Here is an 18,653-nt window from a genome sequence, read left to right as displayed (position 1 = left end):
GCAGTTTTTAATTTTTTGCGTCCAAATTTTTACTGAATATTCTTGAGATGTAGTTTTATTATTATAATTTTATTTCAATACACTGGCACTAACCAGAGCGCCTAAAAAAATTCATAAAAACATGCCTTCTTTTGACCGAATTAACTATACCCCTCCCTTAACTAATTCTCATAGAAAGACGGTGTAATCCTTGTAAATATCAGAATAAATAATATTCATATAAGCATATTTGGACGTAATAAACAATTAAAATATTGGACCTTTTTATCTGCTATTTAAAATGAAAATACAACAAATAAATAACAGCGCGTTCATATTATACCGTGAGAAAAAATAAAATCGCGTTATTCTATGGAAAATACGGGATTAATTTTAATAAAAATATGACGGAGATCGATATTCGTTATAAATTTGCATATTTCAGCGTTCTACATTTTAATAATTGAGTCTGAAATATATTGAAATTCATCTGAAATTTTTCGACTCTCAAAGCCGCAATTTCTGCGGGAATTCTCAAGAAAAATGTATTCTGCACCTTCGACCTAGTTTTACACGCGAAATCATCTCCAAATTGTCACAAACACTGCCGCACTCTTTACGTGATACTTTTGTTGACTTTCTTATCACCGGACACCAGGTCGATGCAGTAAAGAGAGCTTCGGAAGCATAGAAAGATTTCTCGACGACACGACACAGCTATCGCGATGCAAACAACGGAAACACTTAAGTTTGTCGCGAGTCAGATTATTTTGTACCATCAACTTAAGAGCAACGCGACGTGCAGGATGCCATCGTTAAACATTAACGCAACCCAATGACTTTCAACGAACATCATTGAATGCTCGATCGCTAGCTCAACTCGAGAGTCACGAGAGAAATGGAGAAAGATAAATTGAGAGAGAAAGACAGTGAAAGAGAATGAGAAAACGAGGAGCAAGGAATGCTGGAGATACGTATTCTTGACGAAAATTGCATCTGCGACACACTCGATTTGTTTCGACGACAGCCTCCCTCTTTTCTCGTAACACATACATACATCTTCCGTTTCCCGCGTGTACGGATTTATTCATCTCACGGAACACGGCTAAGGACTTTCCGTTCTGTTCCTGACGTGCGTTCGTAAGCCGCTTCCAGAAAATATCTTGACTGCAGTATTCATATCTGCAGTACGCTTTTTTAATCCTATTAGGTGTGTATTATGTTTAATCAAACCGCGAATACTAGATCGCCTTTATGGATTATTATTACAGTTACATCGCATTTATATATGTACGTACACCTGCAATGCACATCATGTTTAATCGTATCGTCGCCTATTGAATTGTCAGATATTAAAATACTTTAGTTCTCTTTAAAAATGTTCTTTCATTATTTTCTTTTGTTTATATTTTCATCTCAGTTTTCAAATTTTTTTTGCGGTTGCAGAAGGTTGTAATGTTGTACCGGTATCATTATATAATTTTTTATTTGGATGAAAGCACCATAAAATATTCGAATAAAATTATGAAAATGTATACGTTCAAAAAGCAATTTTATAAATGCATTAAGATGCGCTTACGTTCAATTTTGAATAAATATCGAGGTAATTTTATATTATGGAAATGTTTTCTCATTCGTCGAAAAAGCAGTATAATTAATATCAATATGAGGCAGAAAAAACTTGTTGAATTAATCTTTAAAGATCTACTAAAAAATAGCAAAATATAAGCAGTAACAAGTACGCGTCGAGTAAACAACGGATCGATAAACATCTTGCAATTAATATTCTAATTTTTCATATTTTACAACTAAATAATAAAACTTACTTTCGGTTACTTAATTTATTCTTTCAAATATATTTACATTATCTAAAATCCTTATAAATCACCACATTAATCCCCACAAATAATTTCGATTTTTCTCTTACTTTGAATACGCTGCTCTATACAATAAGCAAAAGGAACACAATATCTTTCAGAGAAATTTTCTTGATGAATATTTTCGGAATAAATTAAATAAACAAGCTTGTGAACAAACTTAGTCAAAAAAGAAGAAAAATAGAGATCAAAATGTAAAATAACAATTCCTTAAAATGTGTGTGTGTGATCGCAGAGATCCTACACGTTACTTGAATAGTCTTAAAAATTATTTAACCTTCATAACTATGATTTTTTATTATGACATGAATTCACAGCGTTAATGTATCTTGAATAAATATTTCGTTCGATTGATTGTATTTAATTTTGTAACTTATAAGGCTTGTTACTAATTACAACAGAAACGTATCAAAAACTATCGTTTCAGACGTGAAACCTCCGAAATTTCCATAATATTGAATGCAAATTTATGATTGTTACATTTAATATTTATGAGCTTATAACGTTTATATTAACGTTTATATCACCTTACATAAATTCATTTCGTGTATGAGAATTTTGCTCCGTCCATGAATTTCTAAACTCAACGCAACCTTGCTAAAAACGTTTATGACTCTTTGTTGGTGTCGTTGAGAGAATATCGTTAATTATAAGAGATACGACACGGCTGTGCATAATCCAGCATGACGGGAAATCATGTTAACCTACAGAAATTCTTGGTATCGTACCAGTTTTACAAGACTCAACATCGAGCAATGACATGTTAATTGAAATCAAATTTTTGCGAGCGAAGAGATCCAACGTGAAGCTCACTCGCAATTAGTTAAAAGGCGAATTTCGTTGTATTTTTCTATCGCTTTTTTTTCCTCCTTATCTTACCGACCAGTTTCACGCGAACTTTACGTTGGACCATCTTGCTTGTAAAATTCTGTATTAAGTATTAATGTACATATTTCAAATCTTGAACTTAAAACCTTGAATTTAAAATAAGAAGTTTTCTTAGGAAAGCATATATATTTTATGTCTATAGTATCTAGAAAAATATACAATCAAATTATCATACAATATATCGAAAGAATTCTGAAATGGATTTGAAACTCATGCGGCTTCTTGAAAACTTTTTCGATATACCTACCGAGAATTCAACAATTCACAGAAAGGAAGACGTTTCTCTGCTATAAATAACTTACACGAGAGAAACAAATCTGGTAACTCGTAAGTAGATCGTTTTTCAGCAAACTTCTCGTCTTGAAAATTTGTACAGGTGTTTCAGCTCTCTCGATGATTACCTCAACGTGATGATACCAACGTCTAGCGTGCAAAATCAATATAAGCTTGGTCGCGAGCCGATAAATATTATTATTTAGTACAACATGAACTACTCCATCGGAGCCGTCAGGTGAAACAATCCTCAACTTAACAAGCGGCACTCCTGTCGTAATTTGCGCTCGACAAACACGACGCTGAATCAGCGGTCGCATAAACAAGGCAGTAATGCATGTCGCGTGTCCGTAGTCGCGAAAAATATTAGCGTGGAACAATTGGTATGCTTAAACGACTCGCGAACAAATATTTAACATTGTTTGTCAAGCACCACGCGACATTCTAATCGATTGCCGGAACGTTATCTGCATATCGCGCATTAAATCGTAGGAACACGTTTATCGATTCGAAAATTCAATTAAACGTATGTTATATATATTAAATAACATTTAATTAAACATATCTACGTTTATTTTAATTATATAGAATACGACATACTGATTATATCTGATATTATTCTGGCGAATAAACGCTTTCTTTCTCAATATAGAGTAAAAGTTTATCAAAAGTGAACGAAATCTACGTTGTAGACGTCTCGTACTATTGTAATATCAAAAGCAAGGAAACCGACGGAAATAAACTTTTTATCTTATTCTGCATCATTTCCATAAAAATATGTAGGTAAATAAAAATTTAGACATTCACTTTTCACTCTTAAAACAAGCAATAAGCAATTAATTTAAATCTGACGCGTGTGAGAGGTTTTTTACAGCTATAAAAAGTAAAACAAAAATTTCTTGGATTATAGAAATTGCAAATTTTTCAATATACGCTGTACGCGCGCATCGGAATTATGCATAGAATGCAAAATAATACGTGTGAAATACACATGTAGGATCGGATATGTAGTCCAGTTTTCGGATCACAGGCATTTTGCATAAAATACCTTATAGGTATCAGACATCGCTCCGCGCCCACCTGTCGATTTATTTAATATAACTTTCGTATACCTACTATCCAGCATCCTGGTATTTATTGATAAATTGTCGACAGGGTCCGGGCCGGGCTAGTAACCAATGGCCATACGATCGCGTCATAAATTTTCACGTTCTACTACGCGAACAGCGTGTCATAACTTACGTCGTGTAACTGCAGCATAACGAGCGAAAGACTGAAAAATTAGGGTATAGAGTACACGTCCCTGTCGACAAGAATATCCCCAATGAAAATTCCGTCCGCGTAAAAATAATGACGTACCTACACGAAGTAAGCGCGTGAAGAATTGTCTGCGGCATTAAAGTCTTATTTCCAAAAGAATACATAACTTTTGAAGATGTTTAATTCTAGAATGCGCTAACTACGTACTTATACTAACGCTGAATAAAACAATGCGTTTCTAAATCGGAACACAGTTTTGCCATCATCGAAAAAATTCTAAGACTAAATCTGAGTTTTTTTATCCAATATAATACAATACAATTTTTATATAAGTTTTTAATTAAACTAAATATTAATTATTTTCGATAAAAATAATAAAGTGTAACTTTATAATTAAATTTTTAATTAAAATCCTTTTGACTTTCTAAAACATAATAAAATATGTAATTTTTCTTTCTTAATTTTGTTCTTCTTATAAATCATATTGTTCCTTCGCCCTAAAATTAATACGGCGATGTGAAACAATATTTTGTTTATATAAAATGCAGCAAATACTTTATTTTATGTAAATAATAATAATCTTTTTTTATAAAAAAAAAAGATAGTAATGAGAATAAGTCTTGAAATCAAGAATACCTCGTGATATTGGCTGCAGATAAGAAAATTCTCTTGCTGGATAAATGAAAAATTCTGCTCGCTAGCACACCGACCAGTTTATATGCATGATCCCGACACAATCTGTTTTACGACAAGTGAATTAACATAAAAACTTTGCGGACATCTAATCCAAATGATGAAATGCAATATGCAGCAGTGATAAACGTGCCCGGCGGGAATATCACTTGAATATATCACTTGACGTATGAAATTTGGTAGACGTGAACGACATTTGCTCGATATCGAATACATGAGATTTACGAGACGTAGAAAACGGTCGCAAGAGTTACACAATACTCGCGGGAATATTAGGAAGACGAGAGCAATGGAATGCGAGCGAGCGCTGCCATATCTGGAGGTATGAAATTCCTACGACTAAAACATTCTAAACACAAAGCAACATATAAAATATTGCTCCCTCCTTCCCCGAAAATCATATTATGATATACATAAAAGAAATGCCTTCCGCACCGGTAGTATAAAACAGATTTTATTTTTATTCTTTTGCCCATGCATTTTAATGTTTTCACTTTGTGTCTTGAATTAAGTTTTATTTTTTGAAACTTTCCCATTTTCTTTTTTTACTGCCGTTAATATTTATTATTAATGACAACACGCTATACTTTTAATTATTATTTTTCGCTCATTTTGTAACTCAAAAATATTTCGATAACAAAGTTGCTAATCTCAATTTACTTTGTTTAAGAATTGCACAAAAGTTCAAGAATGTTCTATCTTTTATTAATTGTTTAAATTGCAAAAACAATATACTTGAGAAAAGTAACCATATTTCTTTAATCTAGTACGAGAAAAATAGAGAAAAGCTAATTATGTTTCTTTCGTCTTGGCTCTCTACTTTTTGCATCTGAAGTACAAAAACTATGCTGTGTATACCGTCGGTGTACCGAAGTGTTAATAAAAAGTATTAATCATCGCAGAGTTACGACTCTGATAAATTAAGAAAAATTGCGCTCCATAGCGATAAGGAACACAACACTGAGGTGTTCTGCAATTAAACAGCGCCGGCTTTATCCAAGCAGCAATCGTGCGAACTTATGCGAACGACAGGCGAGAATTTATTATTTATTGCGTGCCAGACGGGAAAACGCTTTACAGGCTCGTAAAGCCGCGGTTTTGAACAAGTGAAACGATCAAATTGCGTCAACAGGCAGCGCAACCCGACCTGCGCGTGTGAATGTAATCTACCGATGATAGGGATTAGGATCGTTAAACTCCTTCCTTTCTCTCCTTGTGTCTTATTAGATTCTGAATGTAAAGGATTAGATTAGGGTTGCCGCGTTAATGAAACCGCAACGCAGCTGTTTCTCATACTCGCGTCTCCTATCGTCTCATATAGTCGTATTAACACTTACAGTCGCATAAACTAATGAGTCTATTCGTAATCCTCCGAGCTTACCCATTGCACATAAGTTTACTCGCTGTATCGAGATCTTTTTTATTTTTAAAGCAAGCACTTATTTGTAATTAAATACATTGAGAGAAAAGCTTTGGTATTTAATTGCGACTATAATTATATTCTATCATAATTTATGGTTATCATTTACAATGTTAGTAATAATAATTTTTTTAAATAACTGTATTATTCATAAATTTAATCTTATATCTTTTTACGAGCTCGATTATTGACCGAATTTTTGTATATTTTTGCTTTGCGTAATATGAGCTAATTCTTACTTTTGTTTTAATAATAATTATATAGTTCTATCAAAAAAATATATAATTGACATAAAAAATTATTAAAAAAAATAAATATAGTTGTTATTATCATAAAAATAATTGCAATTACTCTATAATTTAACTATAATTTATTTTCAGTATCAATTATATTTTTTAAAACCGTAAACAATTGTAATTACTAACATTATAGCAGTAACCACAATTATGGCCCATGTAATTATAGTAACACATACCTTTCTCTCAACATCAGTGTATAATGGAAGTTGAATTAAAGACGTAATGAGTATGCATAATAGGAATAATTTCAACGAATCATGTAGTCGGAAATAATTTATAATTAAGCGCAAGTATTTTATTAATGTGCTCACAAAAATGCATCGTTCTAAAATTGCTGGCGACAGGCGTGAGTAAAACATGAAAGTGGTTAAGATGGGAAGCGAGATTTACCGCGACAATTCGTCGAGTTAAAAACTGCAATACCATTTGTCAGCTCATCCGGAGCTGGAAAAACGCGTAACGAAAATAGCTGTGCAGTTAATAGAGTCGAACGTCTAAAAAGTTTTGTCTTTCCGCCGTAAAATTATATAACACAAAATTCATTACTTAGAATGCTTCGAATCTATTTAATGTGTTATTACGGAAAACAAATTTATCTTCAGCTGCCAATTACAACTTGTGAATTATAAATTTTCTATTGTTCAGTTAACTTTTATGCAGAATAATAAATAAATAGTCTACTTCAAAGTATTTCAATATGTACATTAATATTTATTGTATCGTTAACTAGTTTTTTCTTATTATACAATATGTATTTAACATGTTTGTCTCATTATCTCCAAATAATCATCTCTGCAGATACTGAGATATTATATGCACTTAACCAAAGAATATAAAAAATATGTTCACAATGTAATTTTAACATACTAAGATTAACCTAAAAGATATAAAAATATATAAATTCATTTAACTCAATTTTGTTTAATTTAATCATTAAAGCAAGCCATTTTGTTTAATTTAATCATTAAGGCAAGCTTTAATATCTATTTGGCTATGTAAAAATACGAATAATATCCTATCACTGAAGGAATTAAGTATTAAATTATTTGATTATTATATATTGTTTAATTTGCGGAAATATTTCCATCTAGATATGCCATTTTCAGGATTTTGCGATTACACGCATCGCATAATAGCAAACAATAACTTATAATATACAAAATGGATCGAGTAATAACACAGCGACAGAATTAAACGTATGACCGAAGAGTGATAACCCTTTTTAAACCCGTAGCGGTAAAAATAACAACGAAAAAGAGACGCGAGTACCGCGAACTTCATGAATTATGGATATCCGATGTGGATGAGTAATGTGACAAGTCGTCCAAGCGCGTGGTGCAAACTGCACTTATCCATTCCGCGTTTCCATACATCATCACGAACCGCATCGTTCAACAGAAAGACTTATTATCGATTTTAGTGATTAAGACGCATGCATTTTCGTCAGCGCTTCAATTTGTTTTAATCATGTTCGACATGTTTGCACCCAAATCTTTTATTTTACACGTGTTGTTCATCTTTTGTCGTAAAATAGAATAAAATTATGAGATTGAAAATACTAAATCTACTAGAAAAAAAAATATATATATATAAAATATTTGACTAATAGGAATTATTTTAATGTTAAATAAATATTAACAGTTTGCCTTAAATTAAAATTAAATTGGTATTAAAACATACGTTTTATGTTTGTTAGTTTATACAAAAAAATTCTATAATATCACAAGATTTGCAAAGAAAATTATTTAGAGTTAATATATATATATTTTTTTTCCGTATATCATAGAGATGCCGATAGATATTTTTCTTAACAAGATACGCGAAGCTCGGCATAACTTTGTCTTGGATTTTACTAAGGAATTGCATCATGATGGTTCTTATTTTTGCTTTTTTTAAAAGTAAATGTTACTCTTATAATAAGCTTGAATTACTTTTGATTTTTTACGTTTCTTATATATATATATATATATATAAAACAAGTAGAATAGTTTATAATAAGAAAGAAACGTAAAAAATCGAAAATAATTCAAGCTTATTATAAGAGTAACATTTACTTTTAAAAAAAGCAAAAATAAGAACCATCATGATACAATTCCTTAGTAAAATCCAAGACAAAGTTATGCCGAGCTTCGCGTATCTTGTTAAGAAAAATATCTATCGGCATTTCTATGATATACGGAAAATATTGATAAATTGAATGCACATGCAGTTTCATCGAATGGACATTTGTGTCTCAGACAAATGTCCATCTGGTCGATGACGATATACGTTGTCACAAATTTCATTCTCGATTTCCCAAACGTCTCTCTTTCCAGCTCTTCTTTACGAACCGCAATTCAATCTCGACTAGATACCTGTGATCAGATTCTCCGTATGTTCCGACAAGAGATTTCCTGGCGAGAGATACGACAGAATATTTCTATTTTCGTTTTCTTATTTTCAGTTATTTTATCGTTAAAGTATACATTAAGTATACATTTTATTTCATCTTTTAATTTCAAAAGAAAACTACTTAAAAAATCTTTCAAAGGGAAGTTTTAATTTAAAACGATAGAAATCGTAGGAAAACAATTTAATATTTTTTAAACTAATATTTTAACAAATCATTTTTATATCTTACAATATTACCACAATTTAAAATGATTAATAAGAATTATGTAATTTACGTCAACAGGAACAAAAATATTTTCCAACAATTTTTTGTTAAGATGTTGTAAAGTTATTTTTTCGACGATTAGATCTTTATGGCGGTTTTTTAGACAGTAAGACTCAATAAAAAGCACATGAATATGGATATGAATATGAAAATTCACTCAAAAAATTCTAAGTACTAAAAAGTAGCAACAATAATTTTATTTCAGCAATAATAGTTTTATACGCTTTTGTAGTAATGTTTAAAAAAGAATTTTCTTTCTCCGTTTTGCTAAAAAAATAATTCATTTAACAGTGATATTGTCTTCAGCACTCTATTCGCTAAAAAAATCCCAGAACAAAATCATAGATCCCCAATTATAGATTCCTATCGACGAAAGGAAGGTCTGTCCACATAATCTGAACCATCTGAACGCTTCCGTTATTACTACCTTACGGGACTAACAATGACCTTTCATTTTTATCCCTCAGAGAATCACCCTCGAAAAGTTCGACGAGAGTCTCCGCGAAATCTCAAAATCGCGATCCCAACGGTTTAACACGGACTGTGCCGGACAGATTTCCATACGACACGCACATTCTAGACGACCACAAGAACCTCTGCACCCTTTGTGACACGCTCGTCCTTCGGTTATTTTCCGCAGAACCAGCGTTCCTTGAATCTCAAAGCAATGATGAAATTTTCGAAATTTTCCTCGGTACAAGAAACGAGTAAGCGAGCAAATTGCTGATTTACATAACTTCTCTCTGAATTCTTATAATATAAAAAGCGGGATCATGTCCTGATTAAAAGTTCCTTAAAATTTCTCGGGTAAAAAATATCAGTATGCTTCGCTTCTCCGACACTCATAATACGGATCACGATATCGTTGCTACTTTTCTCAAAGACAAAATCGATCATTCTGTAAGCTCACATTCAGAATCTCTCTCATGTACCACTGAAATCCAACGGTATCTGTGCGGATAAAGAGGATATATCATTTTAAGATCCTTGAAATGCCATCAAAATCCTTGAAATACCATCAAAATCACTTTATCGCGAATGATCTCTAGAGCGTTACATTCGATGCTCGTCAGAGTTTAACCTAAATCTCCTGTATCAAGTATAGGATGCGAGGATGTATCTTTGATTAACCTTTACAGGACGAGAAAGCCACCATAGTGGCGTTGAAACAATGTCATATTTAAAGGCAAGAAATACAAAAAAAATTAATAAATTATAACAAATCTTACTCAAGGAAAAACTGTAAGATTAAAAAAATAGAACCCCGCCCTTTAAAGGTTAACCCGAGAGTGATCGCGCACTAGTCATTTTGCCATACTCTTTCGTTTTCTAAATATCTATACCTTTCAATTTATTGGCATTATTATATTTTTATCTTTACGTAATGTAAATATTTGTTAATGTTTTTTCGTATAGTATGCGAAAATAGATGACGTAAACACACGCTTATATCTACATAAAATTTGATATGTTTGTAACGGTCGGTCTAAAAGATCGTAGCGGGCGCACTTATAACGTTAGTCTTTTTTTTCTTCTTTTATTGGCTCTCGCAGCCAGCCCGGCCGCGATCTGGTCATAAACTAGTCCGAAAAGGCAAGTAACAAAATCAAAAAAAGGAAACAATCACGAAAAAGTTCGGCAGCTTGACAAAAATTAGAGATGATGCAACACTCAAGCCGAGACGGAACACGTCCGTGCCGGTACGCAATAGTACGAAAAACTCACTTACGTTAGCGTAATTAGTGTTTGTAGTCTCATTTTCTTATTAACTATTACTTATAGTAATTATAATCATATATCTATTCTAGTCATAACACACATATATATATATATGCGAAAATATTATATATTTCGGTCAAAATAACCAGGACGCGTCTACTAACGTTAGTTTCGAGACGTGCCTACTCCCGGGTTAATAAAACGCAAATCATATTGTATTATCCCACAAGATTGACAACAATCTTTGAATAAATAAAATATTATACATATAAAAATATTTATTATCGAGAAATTTATCAGCTGCGACAATTGCAAAATTTCTCGATAATAAAATTAACATCTTTATGCGTATAATATTTTATTTGTTCGAGGATTGTTGTAAATTAAAAAAAATGTTAGCATAACAGCAATTTTTCTCAGACCGAGCGTGCATGTAATAACAGCGAGACATTTAGCTGTCCACGCGAATTATTCTCATAATGGCGAAGTAAGTTTCGTCTCTCGCCGGTGCGACAGCAATTTTCAATAAACGTCGTGCATGCGTTAAACTACTCTCCTGAGAATCACCCGAGGCGCGATAATGCGGTCTACGTCACGGTGACGCGGTTACGGAGGTGAAACCGACGCGTTTTTCTCTGTACTTCATATTTCCATGAATTCACGGTAACTGATTTACAACAGGCCATTTGTAACGCCATGACACGCCGGGAGCCGCGAATATGTCTATTTATCCCACCTGGCCGAGGCTCGTGTTCTGACATTTCTGACATGTCGCGCCCACACGCGTAGAAAATGCATGGCATTGCGCCAATCTATTAATTTTCATGCTGTTTACGATGGCCATCCACGAATTTTCATGCTGTTTACGATGGACAGGCACTCCCCTTGTCTAATAGAATTATCTTGGGCTTAACTTAACGTTACTAATTAAGAAATTGCAAAAAAAAAAACAACGCGCACATCAATTTCTTAATTCGTTTTTCTTCTTTATTAATCACTGTCAATATACAACTTTTATTAGTTCTATATATAAGTATATAGGCATACACATTTAGTGGAAGAGAGTGGGAGAATTGCAAACACAGGATATATGCGATATTGATGCAATAGATGTATTATTAGAGTAATGATAAATACTCCAATGTGTGTCTCGCAGTAATAATCCATCATATACTTTAGTCGCATTATATGTGATCATAAAATGTCGTTTAAGATAAATCCATTATATGTTTTTAATGATTTTAATTATGACAAGTATATAAAAATTATGAGAATGGAAGAATTGCAAATATTCAAGAAAAAAATTAAATAAAAAAGTTAAAAATAAAAAGTTAAATTAAATATAAATGCGCGCGATTATTTATCAATTCTAGGAGTTTTTAATCAAATTATTATTAATATAAGATATAATTTTAAACATAAAATAAAATTGATCGCCTCACGTGGTTGCGAGTAATTCCGAACGAACGGCGAAAGGATCTTGTTTTTTGTTCAAACTTATGATTTATATTGAAAATATATAAATGTTAATTATTGTAATTTTTAAAACCAATATAAATAACTGGAGCATCTTTTGAATAAAGATTTCTATTAATTGATATAAATAATCATCGACTTTAATTTTTTTCCATTAATTGTAAGTGTATTTTTCCATTCTCCTCTATATGCTTTTCTTCTTACGAGAGAGCGTAATTTACACTTCCCTGTCCTTAATAAAATCTTTACACTTTTCGCGGGAAATGTAATAAAGACGATTGCAAGTTTCGCCTAAGGCAAAATCTGAAAAAATCTAAAAGTTCGTAGAAGTTTATGTAGCGGAACAGTGACACGGCAAATACATATATGAATTGCTATACATTGCCATGGAATATATACTTCGTTTTGAGAATAAAACGTATCGCAAAATAAAATCTGAAATCCCAAAAAGCTTCCACCTACGCAAACGCCAACGCTGCCTGCGGATATACTACTGCCGACGTGCAAACAATCCGATCTTATTTACGCCCTGGTATCTTTATACATCGCAAAGATATGAGATCGATATTGTAAAGGAGGCTTGATGCGAAGAAAGTAAAGAAGTTAGGGCAGAGATTTTCCGATATTTTCCACCCGGGCGAAACAAACGCCCGATAAATCGACGATACGAAGAATCAATTTAACCCACGCAGAGATTATCTTTGAATGACGAAAAATGTCACGAGTATTTATTTTAAAGTTCCAATGAAGGAAAAAAGAAATGTAATATATTAAATTGAGATATTCAACATAAATTTGTGCTCGGAAAGAAAATTATTTAACCCTTAGTACACACGATAATTTTTCGATTCTGCATACACAATAAATCATTCGTATCTTTTAGTTAGTTTTCATTACTTTTACAAGTATACAACAATTATTAAATGATTTTTACATACTTTAACATCTTTAGAAAGTATTTATAAGATTAAAATATTTAGAAAAAGAAGGGATAAAGACATTATTTAACCCGGTGTGCTTTCAGTATTATATTTCAAAGAAAAGAAATGCGCAAGATACATCGTGTGTACTAAGAATTAAAAAGAGTTATAGAATTCCAGGAATATTTTTCCAAGAGTATTTTCGTAAAGTAAAATGTAGAAAAATATTTCTGGAAACCTGCTTAAATCATTTTCCTTCTATTTTTCCTCGTTTCTGTACTTTTGTAAAAAATAAAACGTAGTTAGAAAAATACGATAGTAGGTACTTACGAGAACTCAAAATTAACGCTGAATTTCCGAATACACTTCAATAGAAAAAGGATAAGAGAAATAAAAAGAGTTTAACGCGCGATCAAGCGGCAAATAAATTAGAACGCATTGTTCCGAGTATAATGCGAAGGTAGACCGGTCAGAATTTATCACTGCACGAGAGATTCGTCAGCAAACAATCGTGCTATAATATGATGTTGTGTGCTGCATCATTCACGATGCATTCCAGATTGGTTGACACGTCGGAGGGGTGAGACTGCATGTCACATACGAAATAAGCTGCGATCCACCCTCGCGAATACACGAGTATACGACTTGGTATCTCGACCAAGAGAATAAAATCCAATTCAGTTAAAAACCTGACCAAGTAGTTGACAGATGTAAAATAAGAGAGTAAAGATATGTCGCAAAGAAAAACAAGAATACATTTAACGTAGCATTTTCATTCTTTTAATAAAATTACAAAAAATTATATACAATGTGAATACGTATGTTGTATGTAAATATAACAAGTTAATATCAATAAACAAATATTGGTTTTAAGTAAAATACTGTTATAAACGGAGAAAGAGAGTTTCCGACAAATATTATATGATTGTAATAATCTTGCTAAAAATGAAATAGATCGCAACACACATCTACTCTTTCATTTCAATAATAAATATCTTGGCACAGTTAAATTAAGAATCCATTAAAGCAAAGTCCGATTGCAAGGTAGAACACGGTAAGGGAAAAGAAATATTAGCAAGTGGAGTGAAATGCGAGAAAGGAATGGAAAAATCTTAGTAATAATTCTGTCTGCTGTTGTTACCATGATAAAAATAGTTTTCTATATATATATAGGGAGGTAATCCTATTATTTAACAGAAATAACAATGCAAATGAGATTAAGGTAATTAAAGTAATTACGAATGGCTTTTTCGAAGAGTAATATCGAAGTGCCCCGCAATTATCTAAAAATTATTATATCAATTTTTATACGTAAAAATTATTATACATAATTGCGTTTCCTATTAACGCAACTCTCAATAAAATAAAATTAAAATTAAATGAAAAAGAGATCAAAATAAAAATTTATCTTAAAGAAGAGATTATCGACGAAATTGACGTCGTCAATGAAATATTATATTTTATATTTTTATAAATTATTCAATTTACATGAAATCTTTAAGCTATTCGAGTGAAATGAATGATTTATACACAGACTGCTTCGGAATTTGTATAAGGAAATGGACGTTACAATTTATTCTGTAAAATTTGCATTTTATGAACAAGAATATTGGAACTAAATATTAAAATGATACTTTTCCAAGCTACTAAATATGAAAAATTTCTCTCTTTCTGGTTCGCATCCTCATAGCGCGGTTTAAAAACCGTTTATCTATCTCCGTATCTAATAACAGTGCGTTAAAAAATTCCCTTTACCCCTTCAGGCAGAAATATACTTCAAAAGCGAATGCGGTTACTCTCGGTTCAATCGCTCAAAAAGCTTCGTTATGTCAAAATTCGTCACTCAATGCTCGTGATTGAGAAAACGATCGAAAACGCACTTGCGTGTTGTAAAGTTTTATCAAGAGATGAGTCCGGGATTGGTTGTTAACGAACCAATGTTTTTCCATCGTCCAAGAAAAATATTTATGGCGTTTCAATTTTTCATGTTTGCAAAAGTGACGAGATGGCCAACGCGCAAAATAATCACGATAGTTTGTTTTTAGAGAAAATAATTAAATACCAATGCACTACATAACATCATGTGAGATTACTCCAGTTTATAAAAAATGTTATGTACGCAGGTACATGAAATCGAACACACATTGTTTATCTAAAAAAGTAATCACCTTTTATGGTAAAATATACATATAAATGCGTGAAAATAACTGTAACGAAAAATAAAAATATTTTTCTTTTTCTCGTACTTATTTTTCTTTACTTTAGAGCCGATGAATGTGCTAGATGCGCGAAGTTAGCACACCATATTTTCAGTTTTGAGTTTTTGGTATAAAAACTTCTTTTTATTTTGATAAGGAATTGTAGAACCGTGAAAAAAATATTACTGGAACTGCGTTATTTTATATTTTATATTATATAAATACTATATGTAATAAAATGGCGTGCTGACTTCACAGATCCCATTTTTAGATATCCGTAAAGTTAGAACGGCATTCTATTAACATAAAAAAAATAATGACAGTAGCATTTTTCATATAAATATTAGTTCTACAGTCAACAGTTATAAATTAAAAATGAAAAATGTTCCGCATTTGTTATTAACTAAAAAGAAAACAAAATTGAAAAAGTAGAAGCTAGAACTCTGTTTAAAAATAATGTTGTAGAGCATAGAATTTTGCTGGAACTAGCGAGAAATGTTGCTGAAATTGCAATAAATCAACAGCACGATACTTTTCTTCCAAGTGTCGTGATGTACATTTAAAGTCTATCAAAACTGGTAATTGTTAAAATGTTGTTTTCAAATTACACAATTCGAGAAGTACTAACGAGAAACCGTGCTCTCAAATTTGTACGTTACATTTTATATTTTTCATGAGAACCATCACATTCTCTGTTAAATATCAAAACATGATAATCAACTCCTCGAGTTAAATAACATTTTGTTATTTTTAGCTTCTACTGTATCAAAATGAAAATCAATCCGTTTCTGTGATTAGTTTTATCATCCATATTAACGTATGCACTTAGAAAACTAAATATGAGTCAAATTGAATACATTTTCTTGAGTTAAATTGTTTAACTTCATTGTGTTTTTTAAGCCAAATTAGCGATGTATTAACGATATATAGATAATAGTAGCAGCGACCTATAAAAATGATTAAAAATAACTCAAATTAAGTATAATTTGACATTATAAATTTAACAGTGTCCCTTTTCTCGCAATTTTAACAGACAATCGTTGTCGTTGTAAATTATGCAACATGCTATAACCTGATTTGTCTGCTCATATCCCGTCATGAAATGCACTTAAAGCAGGAACGTGAGATAACTCGACCTGGAAATATTCGCTTATCGATCTCGCATATTCCTGGCGATTTTATAACGAAATTTACAAGTACCACTCGAATATCCATTAATTCGCATTAGATCTATTAGAAGATGATTGGCTAAAAAAAGAATCACACGTAGCTAAATGATCGTTTTCATACGCATGCAAAATGTCTGCAAGTCTACGGAAGTTACCTCAGCTAATAAAATAATCTCAAATTTAAAATTAATTAAAAATAAATTTAATTTAATTAATCATTATACAAATATTTCGTTGATTATCCGTTATAAATAAATATATAACGTGTTAGTATATATTTCAAAATAGATAATATAAAAGTAAGTAAATAAATATCGTAATGTGCAAAACTTATACATTATGTAACTCATTATCTCGAAAACTATAAATAGAATATTGTGATAAAGAACATGTAAAAAAAAGTGCAGAAAAAACTGTCCCATAAAAAAAATTAAGTCGTGAATAGAAACTAAATAGCACCAGCTCATTGAGTATAAATCATTAAGATAAATTAATGAGTCATGCGAGCACAAAAAATTACAGTAGTAAAGACATAAATATAGTCAGCCGGACAAACTCTTCAATTAATAACAATAAATTTAAATTTTAACCTCCCAAAAACGAGTCTTGATTCTTAATAATAAATGTATCAAAATTTTACGTGCGTCTTGTGGAATATAATTGAAACAATTAAACCCTCCCCCCCTTTCAATTGAGAATAGTATCGCATGTGACATACATATCACACGGACACAATTAATTTTTTTATTATATTATTTTAGTGATTATGAAAAATTATTATTAAATTATAGATTGTCTTTCAAAATACAATTACTATCAAATTATACATGCCATATATATTACAGAAAAACAAAATTTTTTTTAATTGTCTTATTTCACATACTGTTTATCTTTATACAAATCTTTTACAATTTATGCATATATTCAAATACAATAAATGTAAGTATATATACATAGAAATAAGTTTAAAATATCTCTCTCAATAGGGGAAATACATTGTTGAAGGCAATCATTTTATTTTTATAACATATATTTAAAACATTAATTTAATTTTAATTAGTTCACTTTACTTTTTTTGCATCAATCTATAAAGTAATCACTAGTCAACGCCCTTGTATAACTGAATTTTAAAATTAAATCCAATAAAATATTGCGATGTACATGCAATCCAAGAAGAAGTGACTTTATGCACGTGCAACAGGTGCACGTGTTCATTGAGCAACAGCGCGCGAAGTGAAATCGAGTGGTTGCCGTGTACATACATTATACGTTCATTTGCACGACAGCAAAGGACACTGACCATAAATTCGTCACGAATATCTCACGTTACGTAGGATAATCGGCCATTGCGCAGCGTAACATATTATCACGATAAATGAACAGATGCGATCTCTGCGAGCGCGGTAAACTAGAAATGTTGTATTTCATACTCTGTTTAGTTTGCACTCTATTTATAGATAGTCTCAGAGTTCAAAATAGCCTAAGGTATAATCAAAGGAACTATCCTGTATCGCGAACAGGTATATTTCCATTTAAATAGAAAGCAGTATACTCACATCTCAGAATCAAAATACGAAACAGTAGTTTCCTCTAAAGTCCCAAATACGTACATATGCACATAAAATTCGAAGCGAATTGATTCAAATTATTTATGTAAACATGCCATTTCTTATCCGTTGTCCTTTAATAATTCTTCCAAGATTCTTTTGCTAATTTAACTACAGCGAAAATACCCGAATACTTGCAATTTTTGAGAAAATTACTATGAGAAACAACAACTTCTAGGAAATTAAATCCACACAAGAAGAAAAAATAAATAATAAATA

General features: G+C 31.5%; 1 protein-coding gene across 4 annotated transcripts in view; it reads right to left on the bottom strand.

Moving 5' to 3' along the window:
- Window positions 1-18,653, bottom strand: part of LOC108759076 (pyroglutamylated RFamide peptide receptor) — a 90,605-nt gene that overhangs the window by 36,353 nt on the left and 35,599 nt on the right. The gene's annotated exons all lie outside the window — the stretch shown is intronic.

The sequence above is a fragment of the Trachymyrmex cornetzi genome, unplaced genomic scaffold (genome assembly GCF_001594075.2).
Source record: "Trachymyrmex cornetzi isolate Tcor2-1 unplaced genomic scaffold, Tcor1.1 scaffold166, whole genome shotgun sequence".
In the NCBI taxonomy this organism is placed as follows: domain Eukaryota; kingdom Metazoa; phylum Arthropoda; class Insecta; order Hymenoptera; family Formicidae; genus Trachymyrmex; species Trachymyrmex cornetzi.
The sequence above is the reverse complement of the archived record's forward strand: the minus strand, read 5'-3'. Positions and strand labels throughout refer to the sequence as shown.